The sequence below is a fragment of the Herpailurus yagouaroundi genome, unplaced genomic scaffold (assembly GCF_014898765.1).
Source record: "Herpailurus yagouaroundi ecotype Mexico unplaced genomic scaffold, PumYag 199, whole genome shotgun sequence".
NCBI lineage: Eukaryota > Metazoa > Chordata > Mammalia > Carnivora > Felidae > Herpailurus > Herpailurus yagouaroundi.
The window spans coordinates 14,290,810-14,315,487 of NW_024412430.1; the positions used below are offsets into that span (position 1 = coordinate 14,290,810).

General features: G+C 41.4%; 1 long non-coding RNA gene across 5 annotated transcripts in view; it reads right to left on the reverse strand.

The window, feature by feature from the left end:
• Nucleotides 1–4,583: 4,583 nt before the first annotated feature.
• Nucleotides 4,584–24,678, reverse strand: part of LOC121013680 (uncharacterized) — a 68,695-nt gene continuing 48,600 nt past the window's right edge. For 3 of the 5 annotated variants that reach the window (XR_005782852.1, XR_005782841.1, XR_005782842.1), the window contains one exon: nucleotides 12,652–13,049. This is a non-coding gene — a long non-coding RNA (uncharacterized LOC121013680). Of the gene's footprint in view, nucleotides 5,062–6,184; nucleotides 6,405–12,651; nucleotides 13,050–20,121; nucleotides 22,547–24,678 lie in introns of those variants that run through there. The other 2 variants (XR_005782847.1, XR_005782851.1) reach the window with 2 other exon arrangements.

Genomic DNA, 24,678 nt, shown 5'->3' on the forward strand with positions numbered 1-24,678 from the left:
AAGTGGCAAATTGCCACAGGGCCCGGGAAAAGGAAAGTGGAGTGTTGGGGGGGTACACTTTTAAACTTGTGGGCTGGGGGAAGGTAGTTCTAAAACTCAGGTTTCCAACTGAATCACTGAGCCCATCGAGAAAGGGAAAGAGAGTTTGCAAAACCTGAAGCACAGTTAATTCACATAAGCATTACTGTGCCTGAGTTTGTGTCATTAGATTGTTCATCTTAAGTCAAAGGACAGGGGAATAATAGGTTATCAACAGAGTAGATTGTTCTAAATGGAGAGCTGAGCATACAGAACTTGAGTGGAAACAGGGAGACACTTCACCTTAGGTTATATGAAAAAACATTCATGAACCATGTGAGCTTGCTGTTAGTTTTTTTTTTTTACTTTTTTTCAACGTTTATTTATTTTTGGGACAGAGAGAGATAGAGCATGAATGGGGGAGGGGCAGAGAGAGAGGGAGACACAGAATCGGAAACAGGCTCCAGGCTCTGAGCCATCAGCCCAGAGCCTGACGCGGGGCTCGAACTCACGGACCTCGAGATCGTGACCTGGCTGAAGTCGGACGCTTAACCGACTGCGCCACCCGGGCGCCCCGCTGTTGGTTTTTTAATGGGACCACCTTTCTTGAGTAATCATGGACTATGATGAATTAAATTCAAGGTTCAAATTCTTAATACACACACACACACACACACACACACACACACACACACACACACACACACGTGTTCTGAAGCTAGCCCACTGGTTTCCAAGAAGCACTATCAGGCAGTGAAGAATCTGGCCTCTAGAGTAAAAAGGCCAAGAGGCATGTCCCAGGTCTGTAATCAGCTGAAGGATTTGAGGGAAATTATTCAGTGTCTGAGTCGGCGTGTTCCTCTGAAAAGTGGGTGTGACGAAAAGAGAAAAAGCCAGGAGGCATTCAGCAGGGTGCCTGGCACGGCCAGCTATTTTGGGAGATATACCTACATCCTTTCCATCTCTCTGACTCTGCAGCACACCGTCCCATTTCCTCTGTTTCCTCTTGGGAAGTGCTTTCTACATCTCTGCCGCCCCGTTTCGTTGCTGCTGGCCAGGCGCGAGGCCTCGGGGCTCTGGGTCTGCAGAGGAGGCTTGGTTACTTGCCAGGCTGCGAGGACGGGCTCCCCTTGAGGACTGTGTCTGAGACACTAATGAGATATCTGTTTAACCGTGGCTGTGAGCTCTGCCGGCAGGTGGGGGAGAGCAGAAACACCTTGCACAACAATTAGCTTTTCACAGCCATTAGCAATTTGTAGTCATTAGCACCATGGAAACATTGCAAATAACACTCAGGAAGCAAATACCACTCTGAGCTGGAACAGGGCTTCCCAGCCACATCAGTCCCTAGTGAGTCAGGGGTCTTACAGTGTGATACCCCTGTGCTTGGTCACTGCTGCAAAGGGGACATACGACCCAAAGTGCCTCCGTTCCTTCCCATCACATCTCTGGAAATGGCTGCATCAAAGCTCGTGATTTGTTGCAGTGAAATACAAATCTTTCAGAAGGAAAGCCCAGAAGATGAAGTGCATAATAAGGCAATTCTGAACTCCTGCACAGACCCAGAAATCTAAACTGCATTGGAATGAATGGTATGAATAATTGAAATGCAATTTGAACGAAACCCCAGCGCCGTGCTACGATTTAGCCCCAAAGCTGTTCAGAGCTACACTGCCCAACACTGGAACCACCTGTGTGTCTTACAGTAGGGTTTGGTTAAGTAATTGTGCTGCCCCTGTTTAATGGAGTATAACACAGCCTTTAAAAATAATAGCCTGGAATTTGGATACCATTAAAAAGGTTAGAAAATACTATTAACGTAGGGTTTTTTTTTTTCTTTGTAAAAATGATTCACACCTAAAAGGGTTGTTTTTGACTGCCGGGAATGATAATGGATGGGTTTTAATTTTTGTTCTTTTGCTTTTCTATTTTATACTCTTTTTCTAAAATAACTGTGTATACATGTGTAATCCTTTTGAATCAGAGAAAGCAAGAGAGAAAAGGAGCTGAGTGAGGCAGTATTGCTTTGTCTGGCAAAGAGGATTTAACACAAATGCAAAAATTTTAAGCAACTACCTTATTGAAGTCTAACATGGCCAGAAAAAAAGCACACAAATACTAAATACACAGTTTGACTCTTCACAAGGTGCACAGACCCAGATGCAGAATGAATCTTAAATACAGTGGTGGTTCTGCTTGTGGTTCCCCACCGTGAATCTGGATGGTGAACAATTAGGAGAGGAGTGGACAGGGAGTCAGTGATCCACGTTGGCAAATTGGAAGCCGGTGATGGTGACTCTGGGAGGAGAGGTGGTGAATCTGTGTTTTACAGAAGCCGTCACGGAGAGAAAGGGAGTGAGAGTAACTTGAATCCCGAGTGGAGAAGCTCAGGGATGTTGCTAGGCTGTCAGGCTCTGGAATCAGTGCTTCTCCAAGAAGAAGAAACAACAGCTGGGCAGTCAGCAGAAGACCAGGACGTTCCTAAGGGCTGGATGACTAGACGGTAGGAGAAGGGATGGAGGAAGGTATATAAGGGAAGTCGGGAAGGCTTACAGGTTAGGAAAGAGTGATAGCAAAACCAGTTCCTGGCAACGTGTATAAAAGGTAGAACAGCGGGGAAATTAGAAAGTCTACCTCTGTGCACTGAAGGCCCGCGTGGAACTGAAAGTTGCTCTTGGGGCTAACGGACCAGGGCTACAGAGCACAAGAGCTCTAGCCTTGTTCAGAAAGCACAGCTATGTAGGACAGTGGGATCTGACCTGTTTTTTCTTTACATTTACTGGTGCATAGGCAAGCACGGCACTCCTTACAACCCCCTTCGCCTAGAAAAACACCCCCACCCCAAATCTTCACACAGTTACCAGACTTATTTCCCCCCGTGAAATAACTACTCTGTGTGAACCGTGCAGAGGGTGTATTCTGGGCAAGGGGCGCCTCTGACAATAGGTGGTAAATGTTGAGGACTTTGGGTGATGATGGCATAAAAGCCACCCCCCCCACACACACACACACCCCAAAAGAAAGTCAGCTGGGGAGGACCATGCTTGGGAAGTTTTCATGGACGCCATTTTGTCAAAGGCATGCGCCTACGAATTGATTTTCTTAATTAACTCAGCGGTGGCTAGTTGGCATGCATACTCCGTGATCTGCTGACAGCTGGATGTGATACTTTGCAAATACCTCTGGTTAGGTCGTAACGTCCTGTCTTGTCGCTTTCAGATTTGCAAGAATAGGGGCTCTGTGGTAAATCATTTCGACATCCCAGTGCATCCTAAAGCGCCTGGCAGGTACAACACGTTGACTAAATGCTTACTAAGTGTATAAAACACGCGTCCTGAATTTTCCAGGACAATGCCAGTTTAAATACTCCATTGGTTATATACGCTGATTTAAATTCAGAACCTTTGATCCCTGTAGAGTTTGATCTAACTGTGGTTGGAGAAAACTGCTGAGGATTCTCAGGAAATACTTCTCGGTGGTAGCTGCAATACCAATCAGTGTTGATCGTTCTTCTCTAGCATTCTTTGGCTCTAGTGAGGGTCAGACAGAAATAAAGAAGTTCCTAGCAGGGAGGGAAGCAAGAATTTTGTAAAACCTAAAATTGAATCCTAATCTTCATGCTTCACCAACTTCAGAAATTTGTTTGTTTGTTTTTAATTTTTTAAGTCTAGTTGACACACCGTTAAATTAATCTCAGGTGTAAGCATAGAAATTCAACAAGTTTATGCCTTATGCTATGCTCACCACCAGTGTGGTTACCATCTGTCACCCTACAACGCTGTCACAGTCCCATTGAGTATATTCCCTATGCTGTGCCTTTCACCCCCATGGCTTATTCATTCCATAACTAGAAGCTCGTATCTTCCACTCCCCTTCACCCAGTTTGCCTGTCTCCCTATCCCTCTCCCCTCTGGCAACCATCAGTTTATTATCTGCATTTATGAGTCTCTTTCTGCTTTTTGTTGACTTACTCCTTTTTTGTTAGACTCCATATATGAGTGGAATCCTATGACATTTGTCTTTGACTTATTTCACTTAGCGTGACACCCTCTATGTCCATCCATGCTGTCGCAAATGGCAAGATATCATTTTATGGCTGTGTAATATTCCACTGTGTGCATACACACGTTCCAGAAGTTATTATAACCAAAACACCTCCTAAACAAACATTTAGTGACTCTTCCTGAGTGCCAGGATCATACCCACAGTTAAAAATGCAAAAGTTAGAGGGGCACCTGGGTGGCGCAGTCGGTTAAGCGTCCGACTTCAGCCAGGTCACGATCTCGCGGTCCGTGAGTTCGAGCCCCGCGTCGGGCTCTGGGCTGATGGCTCAGAGCCTGGAGCCTGTTTCCGATTCTGTGTCTCCCTCTCTCTCTGCCCCTCCCCCGTTCATGCTCTATCTCTCTCTGTCCCAAAAATAAATAAAAACATTGAAAAAAAATTTTTAAAAAAATACAAAAGTTAGACACCAAATCTACAGACATGAACTAGAAAAATGGTAACACAAGTTGGATAGTGTTTGTATCATGTAAGATGTGTTTGGTTACAAGTAGCAGGAAAAAAAATTGTGGGTAAAACAGTAGAAATTTTTAATCATCTCACGAATTATCAAAGTCTAGAAGTCATTGGTTCCAGATTGGTTCAGCAGTTTAATGATATCATCTAATCTAATGATATCATTCTGTCTTTTCACTGTTTTATCCTGTGCCCTTTGTCTTGTTGCCTCATGATCACAGAATGGCTGCTGTAGCTCCAAGTGTCATGTTCCCATGCAATTACATTCAAGTCAGGCAGGAGGGAACTGGCTGTTACTCTTTGTAGCAGAAAACATAAATCTTGGGAGAAGACATCATCAACAGATTGTCTCTTTAGTCTCACTGGTCAGAATTGGGTCACATGCCACCTCCCAAGTCAATCATAGGGAAAAGGGAATGGAATTGCCATGTTTGGCATAAACCAATTATGTTGCATTCTGTCAGGCTGGGGTAAAGTTGCTCTCTTCCTTGAGCATGTTCCACTCCTTAGAAATGGGGACTTCATGACCTAAAGAAGATAGAAAGAAGAGAAAGTCACCGACTGTGTGTGCCCCTGGCTTAAGCTTAGAGTTGTGCCAGGTCAACATACCTGATTTCTCTGATTTGATGCCCTGTCTTCAGCTCTAAATCCCTTTTCCAGAGTAAGGCAAACAGTCCAAGGCTACTGGCAAACCCTGGCCCTTCACAAACACTGGCCTGAGTGCTGTCAGACTCTGCTTTGGCCCCATTCTTCTTTTTTTTTGTTGTTTTTAATTTTTTTAATGTTTATTTATTCTTAGAGACAGAGCACGAACAGAGTAGGGGCAAAGTAAGAGAGGGACACAGAATCTGAAGCAGGCTTCTGGCTCTGAGTTGTCAGCTCAGAGTCCAATGCAGGGCTCTAACTCACAAGCCATGAGATCATGACCTGAGCCGAAGTGGGACACCCAACTGACTGAGCCCTCCCCGGGCCCCCCCCCCCCCCCCCAGTGCTTTGGCCCCATTCTTGAGTTCTCTTAACCTTAACTGCTCAGTCTCAACCAACTCTTAAAAATGCAGCTTGTTGATGTGAGTGGGAGCCTGGAATGCTGGAGGGGAAGGGTGAAAGTCAGGTCAACAGAGGAGATCGAAGCTGATTTTCTTCCGCAGACACAGAGCTCCCTTGAGGATTCTGAACCCCCATGACTTCTGAGTGGGAAGACGGAGAAAGCCCTGCAAGACAGCCAGGATTTGCCAAGGATGCAGCTGAAAAGTCTGAGAAGAAGGACAAGTAGATTTTCTTCGTGACGAGCACTGCGTTCTACTTCGTAGAAGCACCCAACAGAGAACTAAGGAGTGGTCTTGAGTCTGGGGAAGAAAGTCAAGAAGCACTTAGAGGACATATTTTTGAAGGGTGTTACTTTGGCCAACACACCGATAGACACAGGTTCTGCAAGGCAGTGTAAATTTACTAGTACTGTATGTAATATGATACGATACAGCGCCAGGCAGTGCAATAAACGCAATACGCAATAAGGTAGGGCATGTAATAGGAGGTAATGTAACCTAATATAATCCTATCTATCGATACAATATAACAGTAACTAAATTTTATTGAGCACTCATCCTGTGATAGACCTGCTACAATGTATTCTCCTTGCATGACTACTTACGATATTCACAGTGCATGTTCCATTATGACCCAGAGATTGGTAACCTGCCCAAAGCCACTTCATCAGATGGTGGACTTGAGACTCTAGGGCCCAGGGCTGTCTGCCTCTGGTTTGCCTTTTCCCTACTGGGGTGTTAAGGAATGTTGTGGTGACAAGACCAGGTGGTGGCAGCAGGCAAGACGGGGAGAGAGTTGAAGTGAAAAATAGCTCATTCGGCTGGCTAGGGAAATAAAAGAAACAACACCAAAGAGTTATTTTAATTCTGCCCAAATGTTCAGAGAACAAAATAGTTAAAGGTTTCTTGTTAAACACAGTTCAGGAGAGTAAAGAAGAGGAAATGCTGTACCGATAGGAATTATACAAACAGATAAACTTCTTTTTCCAGCATAAAATCATGCAAATTTATGCATGCATTATGAAGGTCTTGCAATTCATTTGTACATCTCCACAGTCATTCTCTGCCTGGATATTTGGTTCATTTCGTCACTACAACGCTCACTTTATTCTTTCCTTCCTTCATTTATTTACCTAGTCACTTGTCAAATGTTTATTCAGACTCTTTCATGCACCCCTACCAAAAAGGATAATGAAGGTTTAAGACTTAAAAACAAACAAACAAACAAACAAACAAACAGAAAACAAAAAGCTGTGTCCTCTTGACTTAGATGGGATGGAATTAAGAGATAGAGATTTTCTTCTTTAGTTCTGCTTTCAGCTCTCCAGTATTGGGAAGGGCTGTCTGCTCTGGACAGACCTCCTTTAGTTCTCTGGCATTGCCATACTATAGAGAGTTGCCTGTCCCTGATTTGTGACTGGGACACTGTGAAGAACAGAGGACGTATCTAATGCCCGGTGTCTGTCTGTCTGATTGGAGCATATCCTGGTTCAGGGACCTCCTGTGAGTTTCCATAGGATCTCGAAGACATCAGAGTGTCCTGGAACTAATGAACACAGGTTGGTCCCTTTAAAATGTCCCTCCCCAGGGGCACGTGTGTGGCTCAGCCAGGTAAGTGTTCGACTTCAGCTCAGGGCAGGATCTTGCAGTTCAGGAGTTCAAGCCCTGCCTGGGGCTCTGTGCTGACAGCTCAGAGCCTGGAGCCTGCTTTGGACTCTGTGTCTCCCCCTCACTCTACCCCTCCCCCACTTGTGTTCTGTCTCCCTCTCTCTCAAAAATAAAGCATCAAAAATAATCAAAATTTCCCTCCCACCTAGGGAGGGCACTAGACTATGGGTAGGGCAGGTGCCTGGGAATTCTCTAAGCCCATTCAAGAGCTACCTGTGGCAACTGGATGGCTGATGGCCATGTCCCTGATCTGGCCTTTTGTCTTGACTCGCAGATCCGAATGAAGGTCTCATCTCTCCAGAGCATTGCTCTCTATACTGAAAACCTAGCAATGAGCAACATTCTTTCCCCTCTAGAATCGTCCACACTTCTATGTGGCCTCTCTTAGAGTTCCTGTTACACAAATTCCTCAGACTAAGACACTCCCCCCACCACCCAAAAATCATCCCATCCTGAGAAGGTGTTCCAGATCACCCAAGAGGACCTATGTCGAAATGGCTTGCTACAGTGATGGCAAATGCCCTAAGCAGGTTTCTCCATCTGAGTCAGGCAATCTCCATAAGTGCCATCCCATTACAGCGATGCTCTAGAAAAATGTGTATTGGTGTGATGGAAAGGACACTGGAATGAAACTCAGAACACCACCCCCACGACCACCACCACCAAAGCCTGGGTATTTCTTCCTGCTCTTTGCTATGCCCAGATTTTCTCTACAAAATAAATAGTTCAGATTAAGGCTCCAGATCCTGTCAAGCTTGGAGAATCTATGACTTTTCGAGGGCTTTGTACATTATCTGCTTTGGCCGTTTGCACGGAGTACCAGACTTCAGAGACTTAGCACACCCTAACGTTCATTCAAGTGGCCAGTGTGTTTGGGCTCAGTGGTATACATCTACCCAGCGTCTCTGGCCTTTGGAGTGCAGGAGGTAGATGGAACTCCCACCCTCGTCCTGGGGGAGACACAGCAGTTACTTTATAAAAGGACGCTATGGTCTCTGTGGGAGCCAGTCTGTCCTCGTGGCAGAGGGCACCCTGAGCAGAGGACCTACTCTGCACCTCCTGGGCAGAACGCTCTGCAAGCCCACAATCTCAAGCAACTAGGAATGGAGACAGGGCAACAGTCAGTTGCGGTGTGCTTGTTTGGAATCCTAAGTCCTATTTGATCTCAGAGATTCGGAAGCCTGTAGGACCTGGAAATGCTAATGCCCACGGGCAGTGCAGTGTGGCGGAACGAGAACTGGCTTCGGAATCAGTTCTGGTTTGAGTCTCAGCCCTGCCCTGACTGGCTACGTGACTAGGAGCAGGTCTCCTCAACCTGCTGACTGTGGCTTTTCTTGTCTGTCCAATGAGGAGAATTGGGTCTTCCCTGATAATCTCACGCACTGGTCTTGGTTGGTTACTTTTCCTGCACACAGTGTACATCCCCTCCCCCCAGTAGTCTCCGTCATGGTCTAAGGACATTATTAGGGCAGAATAATGATAAAATTGATACTAGTTTCTGTAGCAAATACAACACTAATAACTTGCTACCAGCTGTTAAGCTCCTAATACCAGACACTCTGCTAAGGATTGTAGAAACATTATTTCATCGCCTGAGGTCATCTGGCTATGGTGAATCTTCGGGCAGGTCTTCACACAGACATCCTGAGTTCAGAGCCAAGATCTTAACCCTATGCGTGCTTCATTCCTCGTGACCAACCGGCCAGATTTCTTTGTAGTCCTGACTGGCAGAGAACGAGACGTGCTGGGTTCTCCACGAACGTTAGTAAACAAAACCAATTAAATCCTTTAAAACAGGCGAACACAGCAACTTTAGAATATCGTATGTTAAAAGATGTTTTGTGGAGAAGAATGAATAGGAAAAAACTGGGATCCTATGTTCACTAATAGTTAAACAACACTGCCTACTATCTTAAGTAAAGCTTTCTCTTTGGCTCATACAAAATGGGCATCCAATCCAACCATCCACCCCCCTTCACCATCTCTAAAAGAAATAATTTGTGAGCACCTGCTTTGCTCCAAGCCCCCAAGCAGTGGTCAGATCCAACAGTGAATGAGGTGTTTGTGCCCTCCAGGATTGTTCCAGAGGAATATGTTAACAGGTATACAGTTAGATCATGAACGTCCTGTGATAGGGCATAGGCAGGGTACCAAGGACAAGTAGACAATAAAAAAACTAACACAGTCTGAGATTATTAATGAAGGCTTCCCAAAAAGGTGACAGCTAAGTTGAGTTAGAGTCAAACTGTTGCAAAGGAGAAGATGAGGCCTTGATTGGGAAGGACGAAAAGGAGCAGCACACTTCAGGACATGGGAGCATCCTATACGATGGCTAAGAGGCAAGAGAGGCGAGATCCAACCAAGGAGCCAAAGGAAGTTCCAAATGGCCGGGGAACAGGGTCCAGAGACAGGGTTGGTGAGAGCTGAAAAGGAGGGCCATATATCCCGCGGAAGAGTTTGAATTTCATTGCAATCACATCTGGAATTAATTGAAGGGATTCATGCCATGGGGGATGGGGGGTAGAATGTAGGTCAAAATGGGATTCGTGTGTTTTGAAGGGGATTTTGAACACAGCATGGAGAATGGTTTAATACGGGGGAAAGGAGGACGATAGCATACAGAAGATAGAACACTTTCGAGAGCATTTGGAATAGTCCAGCCCAAAGATGAAAATGCCTCAGCCAGGGATTCTGGCAGTGGGGCTGGGGAAAAGTGGGTGACACTGAAGGAGGTTGAGAGAGCTGCTGTGATCAAGACTGAGTGAAGGTGTGGTGAGGGAGGGCACAGCTCAGGGTGGCGATGTCTGTGCCAGGCTCTTGGTCCCTGAGAATAAGGGCTGATATGTTTTGTTCCAGGTTCTTTCTAATTGAGGTAGAATTGCTTTGTGTCCCCAAATTTATGAATCCACCCTCATATATATATATATTATATATTATATATTATATATTAATTTATATTTATATTTTATATTTATAATTTATATTTATATTTTATATTTATATTTATATTTTATATTTATATTTATATTTTATATATATTTGTCTTTAAGTGTGTTAACTAGGGCAATGTGAACTGCTGTATCAAACTCAAAACTTACAGTGGTTTATCCTCATAGAAGTTTCTGTCTTGCTCATGTGGGACTCTTTGCAGGTAAGCTAGTGGCTTCCCTCTGCATGCAGGTTCAAGAAAGCAGACTTCTTTCCATTGTATGGCTTTACCACTCCCTAGGGTCCCAGTGTTCTTAGCATTCATCTAGTAGAGGGGGCAAGAGAGAGTGGAGAAAGTGTCTTTGCTGCTTAGAAACCTCATTTATACATCCTTAGTGAGAGCTTGTCACATTTAGCTTCTCCGAGTTGACAGTTGTTGACCATAGGAATGACACAAATGTTTCATTTCTCTGGTTCAGATAGTGATGGAGGATGACACTCCTTGACGACACAAAGGACAGGGAAAGGACAACTCAGGAGCTTTCCATCACAGGTGAAACCATGACCATTGTACTGTCACTGAGCAGAGGGCATGGAGATATGAAAGATGGAAATGGTGGGTTTAAGTTCTGGCTCCATCGGCAACTTATAGCATGAGTTGTGCAAGTCACCTTGCTTCTCTGGACTCCAGTTTCCTCATCAGTGAAACAAATGGATTGGGCTATACCAGTGTTGCCCCAAGTGTGTTCTGTAGAACACTAGTTCCATGAAAATCTATGGGAAAATCTTTTCTGGGAGAATAGTTTTAAGAAATACTATGAACTTGAAACTTCTCCTTGAGGGTAGTCAAGGCTTATAGGCATACTGAAGGGTCTTGGAAATCCTGTGGTAAGGAACCTTGTTTGGCTTTCTTTACATTGACTTCTTCTAACCTTGAGATGTGGAATTTACATTATTAATTTCCAGAATTAATGTTTTACCACGAATCATTGGGGGCTATAGTACAGAGAGGTTTGGACTGATGCCAGCAGAATGAGTTCTCTCAGTAGCTTAGCCTCAATAAGGTGAAAAGGAGAAGCTGAGAACCGTGGTAAGAAGGTAGGCACCTTTCATGTGCCAAGAAGCTATGAGGACACTGACTCCACACCTAAATGTCCCTTTTCTCTCATTATGGACCAATCTCTAGACAGTGGAGTCCCTGCATGTAAGTGAGGTTTGTTGCTGCCTGTGAGACTCTGCCTAGATCCCTCCACTGTTCTGCATGGATCCATCTCCTATAGACAAGCTACTGGTGGAGGTCCTACATGCTCATCAGTCCCACAGATCAGAAAAGGACTTTGTCACTTGTGGGGTGATGAAACTGAAGGGAAATCCACCTCCTAATCAAGATGGGGCAGGAAAGGTGAATTGGAAATTCCCTTTTGAGCCAGAGCAGTGGTGGAAATCCCATCCCTCTTATGTGTCCTTTGTCACAAGAGACTGTAGTTGATGTTGTTTGTCCACCTCTCAACTCCACAGCCCACCTAATCTCACTCAAAGCTGTAGAAAGTTCCAGAAAGCTGACGGCTTTCCCCTCAAGCATCTGCCTTGCTTTTTCTAAGCCTGAAGGATTTCTCCAGCAGAAGCTTCTTCTATGGCAGGCAGACACAGCCCAGACGTGAGGGACAGTTAACTCTTCGACACCAGTCCCCAACTAAGAGGACATGTGAGCTGGTGGTTACATGCCTCAGTCTCCCTATACTCCTCTGGGGCAATTTTGAGACAGAGTGTCCCCAGTGGGATTGAGCCCCAATTGCCCACTTAAGGCAACCCATGTTTCATCATATCTTTTATTGGTTTTTCTTCCTTTTGTGTCTTTCTCCACTTATTAGTTCTTCCTGCAATTACCACTTGAGGAAACTATCAGAATCCAAGCCCTTATTTGCTTTGGTAGAATCCATAGCAAGATAAAAATTTGTTCATGGGATGCTTCTTAGCTGGTCACTAGACCCCCTTCTTGCTCTAAAATTCAGTGATCACTTATTTGGCCACTTGGAGGGACCAAGTCCTGAGCCTAGTCCCCATTTTAACAAAAAGGCTGAGAAGGGAGAAGATTTACCACCTTCTGAGTTTAATTATTCATCCAGAGAAGTACTTTTGTTTAAGACTAAAAACAGTCTATATGTCCGGAACCTTTTTTTTTTTTTTTTTTTTTCAGAGCAGCCCAAAGCATTGGGGAATTGTGAGCTGGTTTCTGGGACATTTTAAGAACTTAAAATAAGGAAGAATTAACATATTTATATAAGTCAAACATGTTATAATGATCTTTTATAAATAATAGATTAATTGAGATAAAATTCATATAACCATATAATTTACCTCTCTTTAGAATACAGAATTAAATGATTTTTAGTATATTCACCAAGTTGTACAATCATAATCAATTTTATATTTTTTAAGTAGGCTCCACACCCAATGTGGGGCTTGAACTCACGACCTTGAGATCAAGAATTGTGTGCTGTACCAACTGAACCAGCCAGGTGCCCCACAAATCAATTTTATAACATTTATATTACTTCTAAAAGAAACCCCAGACCCATTAGCAGTCTCCCCATATGCCCTCAAGGCCCCGACCCCTAGGCAACCACAAAAGTACTTTCTGTCTCTCCATTACTTGCCTCAACTGGACATTTCATGTGAAGAAAATCACACAATATATGACATTTTATGACTGGCTTCTTTCATTTGGCAAAATTTTGTCACGATTCATCCATGTTGTAGCAGGTATAGTATTTGATTCTTGTTTGTGGCTGAATAGTATTCCATGGTATGGATATACCACATTCTATTCATTCATCAGTTAATGGACACTTGAGTTCATATCCACAAGGACGGCTAGGATTAAAAAGGAAAAACAAGTGTAGATGAGATTAGAACTCTCATACACTGCTCATGGGAATGAAACATGGTACAGTTGTTTTGGAAAATAGTCGGGCAGTTTCCAAAAAGGTTAAACAGTAGTTGTATTGCCCAGAAATTTGATACCTAGGTATATAGTCAAGAAAAATGAAGACATATGTTCACACAATAATTTGCACATGAATGTTCATAGCAGTATTCTTCATAATATCCAAAAAAGTGGAAGGAAGTGATATTGCATTGTAATTTTAATTTCCATTTCCTTGATGACTGCTAATGTCAAGTAACTTTACCTGTGCTTACTGGCCATTTATAAATCTTCTTAGGGAAAATGTCTATTCAGATCCTATGCCTACTCTTTAACTGTTTTTTAACTATTATTGAGTTGTAAGAGTTCTTTATCACTCCTCAAATATATACTTTGGAAATATTTTCTCCTATTTTATAGACTGTCTTCTAACTTTCTTAATGGTGTAGCACAAAAGTTTTACATTTTGATGAAGTCCAACTTACCTATTTTTGTCGTTGCTTGAGCTTTTAGTCATATTTAAGAAAACATTGCCTAATCCAAGGTCATGAAAATTTATACCTGTGATATTTTTCTAAGTATTGTCTACTTTTAGTTCTTACATTTATGTTGTTGCACTTTAATATGAGTTAGGGAATCCAACTTCTTTTGCTTATGATTATCCAGTTGTCCCAGCATCATTTGTTGAAAAGACTATTCCTTCCTTTGTTGAATATCTTACTACCTTTTTTGAAATCAATGGACCAGAAGTGTGAGAATAAAATCTGGACTCTCAATTCTATTCACTTGCTCTGTATGTTTGTCTTTATGCTGGTATCACATTGTTTTGAGTATTCTAACTTTGTATTTTATTTTATTTATTTATTTTTGCATTTATTTACTCGAGAGACAGAACACAATTGGGGGTGGGGGTCAGAGACAAAAAGAGAGACAGAATCCAAAGCAGGCTCCAGGCTCTGAGCTGTCAGCACAGAGCCTAACATGGGGTTTGAACTCACAAACTGTGATATTATGACCTCAGCCGAAGTCAGACGCTTAACTGACTGAGTCACCCAGACGCCCCTTTGTAGTTCATTTTAAAATTGGAAAGTGTAAGTCTTTCAGTTTTGTTCTTTTTCAAGATTGTTTTGGCTCTTCTTTTTTTTTTTTTATTTATATATGAAATTTATTGTCAAATTGGTTTCCATACAACACCCAGTGCTCATCCCAAAAGGTGCCCTCCTCAATACCCATCACCCCCCTCTCCTCCCTCCCACCCCCCATCAACCCTCATTTTGCTCTCAGTTCTCAACAGTCTCTTATGCTTTGGCTCTCTCCCACTCTAACCTCTTTTTTTTTTTTTCCTTCCCCTCCCCCATGGGTTCCTGTTAAGTTTCTCAGGATCCACATAAGAGTGAAACCATATGGTATCTGTCTTTCTCTTCTAAGGTCCCTTAAGTTCCCATATAAGTTTTAGGATCAGCTTGTCCATTTCTATTTAAAAAGCCAGTTTCGATTTGATAGGGCTTACAGATCATTTTGAAGAGTATTGCTATACTAACAATATTAAGTCTTCCAATGCATGAACACGGGATACTTTGTTTCATTAGGTCTTTAATTTCTTTCAGCAGTATTTTGTAGTACTCAGAGTATAATGTTTGCATTTCTCTTGTGAAACCTATTCCTAAGTGTTTTATTCCTTTTGATGCCATTGTAAATGAAGTTATTTTTTAATTGCATTTTTGGTTTATTCATTACTATTCTGTAGAAATACATTTGATTTTTGTGTATTGATCTTAGAGCCCTGCCACCTTGCTGAACACCTCTGCTAGTCCTAATAGTTTTTAGTGGATTCATTAGTATTTTCTGTATACATGATGATGTCATGGGCAAACAGAGATAGCTTTTCTTCTCCCTTTATAATCTGATCACTTTTTTCTCATTTTGTTGTGTAATTGTCCTGGGGAGAATTTAACTGTCTAATTGCCCTACACTAGTATGTTGAATGGCAGTGGTGTGAGAACTTGTCCTTGTCTTGTTCCTGATATTAGGAGGGATGCGTTCAGATTTTTTCTTTTCATGTTTCCATGATGAAACATGGACCAAAATATGGCTCACCATGAGTGAATTGGAAATGTTAGACATTCCTTGGTTTAATGTAGGGCAAGGGATTCGAAGACTGGGAGAGACTGGAATGTTAGAGTGTATTTGTCATTTAAGACCTACTCACCTACACTGGAAGGGGCCAAAATGTACACCTTGCACCAGTGCTCTGAGGAATCGATGTGTGAGGGGAACTGTGCTATGACTCTTCTCTGTAGGCCAGACATCCCCCATAGAAACTGAAGTCACTGAAATGGAAAACTGATATGCAGTGAGAGTGAGAGTAGTTGGAAACCCTCACCACCAAAGGCCAAGCGAGATGGCTACTGCAATGGACAGGAGAGTCAAAGCAGCAATAAGTAGTCTGACTCGTATAGGACTATGGCTCTGGATGATTAATTAGAGTGAGCTAGAAGTAAAATAAGTAGGAAGCCTACTAAATTCTTTATTGGTAGAAGCAGAAAAATTTTGAGCTGAATGAACCAGAAAGTTCAACCTGAATCCTAAAGGCAGAGTCATGGCCCCTCAATCAATTCCCAGACTGGAGCCAACTTACAGACCCAGAACCAATTAAACAAGTGGGGGGGGGGCATGCCCCCTTGAAGAAAGAATTTAGGACTACCAAAAGGTTATATTGTTAATCTTTCTTCCAGTCTCCCTAGAGGGACCTATAGCCTTTTTAATAGAGTAGCTGTATACTTGGGGGAAAGAAGTAATCAGACCCTTTGGGGACTACTGGACAGTGGCTTTGAACTAAGTACAAGACACCCAACATCTGTGACTGTGCCCCATCAATTGCAGGAAGAGCTTATGGAAGTTAGGTCAATGGAGTTTTAGGTCAGGCCCATCTTGCAGTGGGTCCAGTGGGTGGTGATTTCCCCAGTTAAATAATGCATAACTGGAATAGACCTCTTAACAGATGGCAGAATTTTCCTGTCAGTTCCCTTTAGCTTTGGTGTTTTCATAGGTGTTCTTTTTTAGATTGAGGATGTTCCTTTCTAGTCCAAGTTAGTTAGGTGGTTTTTTTGTTTTTTTTTGTTTTTTTATCACAAAGGGATGTTTGATTTTTTCATTTTTGCCTTTTTCAGCAGCTATTGAGATTATGATGTGTTTTGTCATTTATTTTTATTAATATGTAAATCATTTTTGGATGTTGAACCAGTTTTATATCTCTTGGGGATAAATTCTACTTGCTCATGATGTATAATCCTTTTTATATCTTGATCATGACATAACTTTTTTAACATGTTGCTTGATTTGGTTTGCTAATATCTTAGCGATTTTCGTGTCTATTCATAAGAGATGCTGATCTATAGTTTACTTGTGATACTTGTCGGGTTTTGGTATCAAGGTAATACTGACCTCATAAAGTGAGTTTAGAAATGTTCCTTCCTCTTCTATTTTAGAAGAATTTGTGAAGTATTGATACTGATACTTTTTAAATGTTTGATAGAATTCTTAGTGAAGTTATGTTTTTCTATTTTCCATTTTATTGATTGTACTGTAATCTTTATTATATGTCTATGTTTGTTTGTTTTAAAGTTTGTGTGTCTTCTTTGTCTAGTGTCTTAAAGTCGAATGTTAGGTTATTGTGTAGAGGCATTTCTAACATAGGCTATAAATTTCCCTCTCTCTACTATTTTAACTGTCCCATATGTTTTCCTATATTGTATTTTAATTTTTATCCATCAAAGTATTGTTTGATTTCCTTTGTGGTTTCTTCTTTGACCTATTGGATATTTAAGAAGTGTTTTTATTTTTTTTTTTTTTAAATTTTTTTTTTCAACGTTTTTATTTATTTTTGGGACAGAGAGAGACAGAGCATGAACGGGGGAGGGGCAGAGAGAGAGGGAGACACAGAATCGGAAACAGGCTCCAGCCTCTGAGCCATCAGCCCAGAGCCCGACGCGGGGCTCGAACTCACGGACCGCGAGATCGTGACCTGGCTGAAGTCGGACGCTTAACCGACTGCGCCACCCAGGCGCCCCTAAGAAGTGTTTTTAAATATCAACTCATTTCTGAATTCCCCGAATTTCTTTCTGTTATTGACTTTAAAGTTGATTCCATTGTGGAGATGATCATTTCTGTAATTTCAGTCCTCTTAAATTTATCAAGGCTTGTTTTATCATTGAATGTATTTGTGGGTATTGTCTTGTGCACCTGCAAAACAAACACATAAGATGTTGTTGGTAGAGAGAGTCTCTCTTAGGTCTAACTGGTTTGCAGTGTTGTTCAACTCTTCTTTTTGTTCATCTTCTGCCTATTTGGTTTATTCATTATTGAAACTGGAGTATTAAGGCCTCCAACCATTGTTGATTTTCAGTGTCTCCCTTCATTTCGGTTAGTTTTTGCTTCATGTGGTTTAGGCTTTGTTTTTAGGTGTATATGTGTTTGTAATTGCTATATCTTTCTTGGTGGGTTGACTCTTTTGTAATAATTAAATGTCTCTCTTTATCTTTATTAACACTTTCTGTTTCAAAGCCTCTGTTGACTGATAATACTATAGCCACAACAGCTTTCTTATGGTTACTGTTGGTAAGATACATCTTTTTTTCCCATCCTTTTACTTATAATTTATTTTTATCTTTGAATCTAAAGGTATCTTCTATAGATAGCATATAATTGGGTCTTGTCTTTTTATTCAGTTTGACAGTCTCTGCTTTCTGACTGGAATGTTTAATCCATTCATACTTAATGTCACTATTGATAGAGTTAGATTTACATCTGCCATTTTACTTTTTGTTTTCTATGTAGACATTATTTTTCTAAGGCAGTCATAACAAAGTACCACAAACTGGAGGGCTTAGACAACAAAAATTTGTTGTCTCACACATGGAGGCCTGAAGTTCTGAGATCAAGTTATCAACAGGGTTGGTTCTTTCTGAGAGCTGTGAGGGGGAAGGGTCCATTCCAGCCCTCTCTCCTTGGCTTTAACTTAGCTGTCTTTGCCCTGTATCTACTCACATCATCTTCCTTCTGTGTATGTGTGTCCAAATTTTCCCTTCTTATAAGGACACTAGTTGTATTGGATTAGGGCCCATCCTAATGACCTCATTTTAGCTGTACTCCCTCTATAATGGCCCTACCTCCAAATAAAGTAACATTCTGAGGTATCGGGGATTAGGACTTCACCGTATGACTTTTAGGGGGATGTAAATCAAGCCACAACATTTTGTTCCTCTGTTCTTTTACTTCTTTCTTTCACATTCATGATTTTTTTTCAAGGGTGACATTACACTATACATATTTTTGAGTTATTTTCTTACTGGCTGCTCTAGGACTTACCATCTGTATCTTAATTTGCAGACTCTAGATCAGATTTCTACTGAATTCCAGTGAAATACAAACAAGATGCTCCTATATAGCTCTGTTGTTTCGGCCCCTTCTTTTGTGCTGCTCTTGTTATGCATTATGCATACCATATCTAGGTAACCACTTCCAAAATACATGTTGTAATTCTTACTTTACATAATTGATGTCTTTCTAAGAAACTGAGAGAGGAAAGGAGAGCGAGTACATATTTGTAGAGTTTGTTTTATCGACTATTTGATTTGTCATTTCCTGTTCTCTTCATTTGTTGCTCTTGCTTTCAGTTAGCATATGGTGTCGTTACCTTACTACATTATAGCTTTGCTCCCACCTCCTTTTTGCCATTAGCAAATAGACTGCGTTTCTACATTATAGACCACCAAATACAATTACATGCATATTGTTTGACACAGCTGCTTTTTCTATTTTATTTTGATTAAGATTTTAGTTTTAAGTAAGCTCCACACCTAACATGGGGCTTGAACTTACAACCCCCGGATCAGGAGTCACATGCTCTACCAACTAAGCCAGCCAGGCACCTTGACACAGCTGCATTTTATATTTTTAAAGTTTTTTAAATATTTATTTATTTTTGATAGAGACAGAGCACAAGTGGGGGAGGGGCAGACAGAGAAGGAGACCCCGAATCCGAGGCAGGCTCTAGGCTCCAGGCTCTGAGCTGTCAGCACAGAGCCCGAAGCGGGGCTCGAACTCACGAACCATAAGATCATGACCTGAGCTGAAGTCAGATGCTTAACCGACTGAGCCACCCAGGTGCTCCTACAGAGCTGCTTTTTAAATAAGCTAAGAGAGAGAAGAAACATGCATTTATATTGTGTTTTACAATTATGTTATTATCTCTATCAGTGCTCTTTTCTTTTTCACATAGATTTATATTACTGTCTGTGGTCACTTGCTTTCAGCCTGAACTTCCCTTAGTATTTCTTATAAGATATTGTGAGAGCAACAAATTCTCTCAGTTTTATTTATCTGGGAAGGTCTTGATTTTGCTTTCGTTTTTGAAACATTGTTTTTCTGGATATAAGTTTCTTGGGAGACCTATATTTGAAATTTCAGCACTTTAAATGTATCATGCCACTGCCTTCCAGTCTCCTTGTTTCTGATGGGAAGTCAGCTGTTAATCTTCTGGGTTCTCTTGTACTTGATGAGTTCTTTTTCTCACTGCTTTCAAGATTTTTCTCTTTGTCTTTTAACATTTTAGCTATATTTTTGTATATCTTTCTGCATTTATCCTTCTTGAAAGATGTTGAGTTTCTTGGATGTCTAGATTACTTAAAAAAAATAAAATTTGGGAGTATTTAGCCATTATTTTATTAAACACATATTTTTTACTCCCTTCTCCCCCTCCTGTCATTCTCCTAGTCTCATTATGAGTATATTGCTGCTCTTAATGATGTCCTACATTTCTCTAAGGCATTACTCAGTATCACTGTTACTTAGGTTGATACACGTTATACAATCCATCTTCAAGATCTTTGATTCTGTCTTCTACCAGTTCAAATCTGCTTTTGAGTCTTTTTAGTAAATTTTTCATTTTAGTTGATTTTTAACTTGGAAATTTCCATTTGGTTTATTTTTATAATTTATATATTATTATTCCTAATTTGATGAGGCATTATGATTATACTTATTTTTGAAAGCATGGTTTCCATTAGTTCTTTGAGCATAGTATAGTGGCTGCTATAAACTTGTTTTAGGTCTGTTATCTGGGCCCTCTTAGAGGCGGTCCTTGTTGCCTGTTTGCCCTTACCCCCTGTATTGGTCACACTGGCCTGCATCTGTGCATGTCTCATAATTTTTTGTTGTTACTGAAAACTGAACATTTGTGGTAATATATTGTAGCAACTATGGATACTGATTTCTCATCTCTCATCTCTCAGATTTGTTGTTGTTATTTGCTTATTTGTTTAGTAACTTGGCTGGAGAACTTCAGTGAAATTTCCCATGTGGCATGAGGCCTGTGATGTCATTCTTGAGAACTTGCAGCCTTGGGCGTGGGCACAGTCACCTTTGGATAACCAGTTTTAGCAGGGTTCTCTTTGGCTATTTTCCTGATCTCGTTGCTAAGTCCGTTTTGTCTGTTGGTATCACGTCCAGCTTAATTAGGCTCCCCTTACTGCTGGCTGATTACTCTATGGTTTTTGATAATGTCCTTATACATACATTGCTCCACAGTCTGATCCAACTAATTTGGGACCTTTTACAGAGCTAGTCTTGGAGGTTTTTTCTGACTCCAGAAGGGCTCATCTTAGCAGTTATCTCTTTACCTGATTTTCTCTGGTAATCTAGTTGGCTTAAAGTTTTTCCTTGTTGCTTTCATAGAGATATCAGCCTCCTCTTAATTGTCTACCCCCAAATCATCATTGTTCTTTGAGAATCTCTTAGGATTAAACTTACATTGTATTCCAAATGCATGTAGTTGGTCTGGTAAGAGCTTCTACATCTTTTCTTCTTTTTGCCTCTGTCTATGCAAAAAAATCTCAGAGTTAAACTGCTTTGGGTGTGGGAGCAGAGACAATGACCCACTTCTCTTGGAGCACCATTTTTCCTCTAATGAGCAGGGCACTGGGCAGGAGCAGTAGCCTCTGGTCTTCCTAACTTGCCTCTCCCAGTGTGGAATATCCTCTGTATGAGCAAACTGTGGTGATGATAATTGGATCTAGTATTTTCAGCTACCTTTGCTTGGAGTAGAACCAGTGGGACTAACAGTGGGGCTAGAGGGAGGAAGGGATCCCCTGACCTCTTGGTCACCCTTGTTTAGAAATTAGTTTCACAACAGGCAGCTGGAGAGGATGAGAAATGTTGGCATATGTCCATCCCAGGGAGAAATAGCACTTGACTGGTAGCTTGGGGGAGAGGGACCCCTCTCTGGAACAGAACCTCAAGCATGCTGAGTTGGGGGGAAGGGTAAGGGATGGAGTAGATCATGACTCAAGTGACATAGGCTCTCACTTGTTCTTACCACAGTTTATTACATTTTGTTGAATAAATGCTTCTTCATTTATTGTACTCTCTTAGGCACTGCATAGAGATTTTAAATAGTTGTTGGTGTTTTGGTTTTTACTAGTTCAGGTTGTTTTGTTAGGAACTGAGACTTCAGAGCTCCTCATACTGCCATTCCAGAAGTTATGTCTAATGATATTTCGATGAAATGTATTAGGGTAAACAAAGTAGTGTAAAAACAAAGAGAAGAAACCTGAAGTCTAATTAATTTGCCCATTAGTGGTGGCTTTTATTCACAGATAGATTATGTGTAGCTCATTAACTGCAAACGTCATTTCTGTTGTAACTCATTAATAAAAAAAATAGGTTGAGTGATAAGGCTCTAATGTAGGTTGACTTTTTAAAGAAATCCCAAGATATGGATACCAAATTCCAAAAGAGCATTAAATAAGCACTTTAGAAGATTGAAGAATGGGTGGTTATATGCATTTTCTATGATACACATATTTTAGTATCTTAAATGTCAGTTATCTACCCAGAGTCTGGGTGGGTTTCAGGATGTCTTCTCTGCACCCTCTCTCATGTTTGCAGAGCTGGCACAATAAGAAGCAATTTTATCTCATAGAACACATAGTCTTGGATTTAATTAACCAGGAAATATTTATAGAGTATCTACTGCCTAAAAAGTCACTGTGCGAGAACTCAACAAATGTAGTACAAAATACCTGTCTCCAAGAGGATAATATCCAAACACATTAAAAAATAACTTGTAACACAATATAGCATAGTTCAATGATAGATGGGTACAGAGGATCTCATGCTTTAGGATCAAAGTCATGTTTTAGTTAAAATGGGTTTAAAACAGCAGTAATTTTTTTTCCTCATAAATCTTTAATTTGGGCAGGGCTCAGTGGGGTAAGGCTTGTCTCTGCTCCATGCAGTATTAGCTGGAGGTAGTTGGTGGTTGCTGGTGATTAACTGAGGGCTGGAGGATTTGCTTCCAAGATGGCTCCCTTGTATGACTAGTAAATCGGTACCGGCTTTGGGCGAGCAGCTCAATCAGAGCTCTTAGTTTCTCTCCTGGAAAGTTCTAGAAAGAGAGGGCAAGGAAAATGAGGATTTTGAAAGGTCATTGGAATTGCCTACATTAGAATCCAAGAATATTAGAGTTTTGATGAATGGAACCACACTGCAATGAGGAAAGGGGGTTATTGAAGCAGGTTTATCTCTAGTCTATAAAATAAATAGTAAAAGCCAGGAGAGAAATGGGTTGATAGCCAAAGAGACCATTCAGTCAGATAAAGCTTTCTTTCAAGTCAAGAAAAACCAAATTATCATTGAAAGCAGATGAAAAAGAAAAATGTCCCATATGTGGCTTGCTTTAGATTTGGTTTCTAATAGTATTTGATTAATCTACCTGAAATTACTAACATATTTCTCGGACTCTTCTGGGGTCTTGCTTTGTTTAGATGCTTCTGTACCCCAAGAAGGGAGAGTCTGAGATTTTTATAGCATTACATCTTCATATAACCTGAGTCCAGGTACTTCCAGAAAAGAGTAAGTGGCTCCCTATTGCTGTCTCCTTGGAGAATAGTCTCCTTTGCTGATGTGGAGAAGGGTGAGTACTTCCTGGCATCAACCAAAGTAAAACAGGGCTGAGGGGGCAGACAAAAGTATGAATCAGAGTAGAAATGTGCATAGGAATTGTTAACATTTTCTCCAAAGAGCTGTGTGGCTTTATTCATAATTACCTATTGGTAGCCAAAGCTACATGAGACTGGAAGACCGGTAAAGGACTATGCTGATGGTTTGTCCATAGTAGTTAGAAGGATTATTGGCTGCCAGGGGTTCCCATTGTAAGGAATGAAGGCAAGGGTTGGCAAGGAGGCAATTTAGAGCCACCGTTGAGAGCCACCATTTCTGAGAACAACTGCCCCTGATAAGAGTTCTTGCCACAGAACGCTCCAGGGTATAGCGTTCAGGGGAAACCAACTTGTGCTCCTGACAGCATTGATGGGAGCAAACTCAGCTGGGTTTTTCTTGAAGACACTGCAACCCTGACTGGCAAGGTCAATACACACTGCTCTGAGCCAGAAAGGAAACCCTCCAGGGAGCTCAACTGAGATGAAAAAACTGGGAGCATTCTTTGGAGGCCAATGACCCAGTCTGCCCTCCTAGCAGACACTGGTCATAACACTGATGAGAAAAATAGGTTGACACTCAGTAGAGATCAAGTGAAGAAGAGATAGTGTAGTGGAAAGAGCATGAGCCCTGGAGCCTATTTGAGACAGGTTTGTGTACCTGCTCTGGTACTTATTAGTTTGTGCTCATTGATGACGTGTTTCAGTTTCCTTATAGCCAACATTTAAAATATCCGATCACGGTGTTAGAGAGAGGGCTGAGTGAGATAACACATGTAATAGATCCTAGTACATTGCAGGTACTGCAAATATGACAGCCAGTAGTGTTCTTTTCTATCTGGACCTACTTAAAATGAAGGTCATGAGACTCCAAGGGCATCCAGCCAGTTATTGAGTCCTTGAATTGTAGCCTGCTTTTTACATTCCTATGGAAATAATCTAGGAGGCTGTCATTTGGAAAAACCATTAAATAAAGGACTAGAGGCAGACACTGTGCCTGCGAAATTCAGCGCACTGTCACATGTATGTGGACTTGCGACTGATCCTAGAAATGTCATGCACTCAGGGGTCAGCATGCCTGTTCTGTGCATTTCCAACGTTGATTCCAGGACTTACTATCATGAGACTGTTCAAGGGATCATAGTCACAAAGGATTTTGTTTTCAGAAAAAAGTTTTCAACTTGTTTGCTTCTTATACATAAAAGATGGAAGCCACGTTTCTCTTTTAAAAACCCACTGCTTGATTAATTTCTCCCTGCCCAGCTCTAAGCTTCATAGCTGGATCATTTGGGCATCACTTTGCAATTCAAAATCTTAGCTTTCCAAAGATGCTTCTTGATTTGATGTTCCAGGTGGCTGAGAAGAAATGGACATTAAGTGATTGCTCATGGCTTCGAAAGGTCATGATCAGCTTTGTGCAGGCTAGAGAATGTCAATCTGCACCTGAACTTTAAGCCTCATATTTTTCTGATTATGGATATAAATCATGTGACATTGGCAAGTAGCTTATTCTCCTGCATATGCAATGCTCAATTAAGGCAGAACTCAGAGCTGATGGGCACTTCTGCGGCTGCCATTTCAG